Source organism: Gorilla gorilla, chromosome 16, assembly GCF_029281585.2.
Source record: "Gorilla gorilla gorilla isolate KB3781 chromosome 16, NHGRI_mGorGor1-v2.1_pri, whole genome shotgun sequence".
Lineage (NCBI taxonomy): Eukaryota > Metazoa > Chordata > Mammalia > Primates > Hominidae > Gorilla > Gorilla gorilla.
The window spans coordinates 27,254,175-27,256,135 of NC_073240.2; the positions used below are offsets into that span (position 1 = coordinate 27,254,175).

General features: G+C 40.1%; 1 non-coding gene across 1 annotated transcript; it reads right to left on the bottom strand.

Annotated features, from left to right (window-relative positions):
- Window positions 1-984: 984 nt before the first annotated feature.
- On the bottom strand, window positions 985-1,119 carry LOC115930947 (small nucleolar RNA SNORA48). The gene has a single exon (XR_004067530.3). It is a non-coding gene; the product is annotated as a small nucleolar RNA SNORA48 (small nucleolar RNA).
- Window positions 1,120-1,961: the final 842 nt, after the last annotated feature.

A 1,961-nucleotide genomic window follows, 5' to 3' on the forward strand; every position in this document is an offset into this window, starting at 1 on the left:
CTAAGTCCTCCAGCACAATTTTAAATAGTAATAGTAGTAATGGGTATTCTGCTCTTGTTATTCACCTATAAAAAAAAGCGTTCAGAATTTTATATTATGTAAAATATTCTCTGTGGGGTTTTGATAAATTCACTTTTTCTAAACATTATAGAAGTTTATTTTTCTGGTTTGTCATTTTAATACATTAATTGATTTTATGATTTTATTCAATCTTGCCTTCCTAGAATGAACTCAAATTGATCAGGATGCATTATTTTTTATTGATGCCTGGGATTTGACTCTAATTTCCCTTTCTTATGCTGTTTCTGTCTGATTTTGGCTTCTTAAGGTTATGGTAACATTATAAAACAAATTGGAAGCACTCTCTTTTTCTAGAATTTGGAAATCCCAGAGTCTGAGTTTGGTAAATATTCAGAAGAGCTCAAATCATGTTTTCTCTTTGATGCAACACTTTTTTTTTTTTTTTTTTTTTGAGACAGAGTCTTACTCTGTCACCCAGACTGGAGTATAATGGCACGATGTTGGCTCACTGCAACCTCTGCCTCCCAGGTTGAAGTAATTCTCCTGCCTCAGCCTCCCAAGTAGCTGGGATTATAGGTGCCTGCCACCACACCTGTATTTTTAATAGAGATGGGGTTTCGCCGTGTTGGCCAGGCTGGTCTCGAACTCCTGACCTCAGGTTATCCACCCACTGAGGCCTCCCAAAGTGCTGGGATTACAGACATGAGCCATCATGCTCCAGTGGTCTTTGATGGAAAACTTTTAATTACTGATCCAGTTACTTGAGAAATCATATAACTATTCATACTTTCTATGTCTTTTTTATTAACTGGCAACCTCTATTTTTCTGTAAATGTGTATTTCCTTTAACTTTTCAAGTTTATTTATCTAAAGCTGTTGCTAATATCTTTTTACTTTTAAATCCCTATAGGACAAGAGTTATATCATCTTTTCTATTTTTTTAAAAAAATTTCTTCCAGCAATTGATACGTCCAAGGCACGAACCAGGCATGGGCATAGACCAGGAGCCAGGCTGGGATGAGCAAGCGGTTTCTTCATCCTTAGTTGGTATGAGATGGATACCACCAGCCAGGCCCCTCTCTTCCCAGGTCAGGGGCACCTTTTCCATTTCTCATGTTTCTTTGTGCCTTCTTTTATTTTTCCTTATTCAATATGGACAGATTTTCTTTTTCATTAGTCTTTCAAAAGAACTAACTTTTGCCTTTTGTTTTGCTTTGTTTTTTGAGACAAAGTTTTGCCCTGTTGCCTGGCTGGAGTGCAATGGCGCCATCACAGCTCACTGCAACCTTGACCTTTCAGGCTCTAGTGACCCTCCCACCTCAGCCACCTCCCACCGAGAAGCTGGAAATACAAGAGCACCATTATGCCTGGCTAATTTTGTGTGTGTGTGGGTGGGTGGGTATAGATGGGCTTTTGCTATGTTGCCCGGGCTGGTCTTGGAACTCCTGGACTCAAGCAAGCCTCCTGCTTTGGCCTCTCTCAGTATTGGGATTACTGGCAGGAGCCACTGCATCAAGTCTTGCCTTACGATGTTGTTTATTGTGTGATTATATTGTGTGATTATATATTTTTTAATATTCTTCTTCTTTTTTTTTTTTTTTTTTTTTTGTTGTTGTTGTTTTCATGGAATCTGGCTCTGGTGTCCAGACTGGAATGCAGTGGCATGATCTTGGCTCACTGCAAACTCCACCTACCAGGCTCAAGTGATTCTTGTGCCTCAGCCTCCCAAGTATCCATAGTTACTGGCACACACCACCACACCCAGCTAATTTTTGTATTTTTAGTAGAGATGGGGTTTTGCTATGTTAGTCAGGCTGGTCTCAAACTCCTGGCCTCAAGTGATCCACCTGCTTCAGCCTCCCAGAGTGCTGGGATTACAGGTGTGAGCCACTGTGCCTGGCCTATTGTGTTATTATATTCTATTTCATGGATTTCCACTC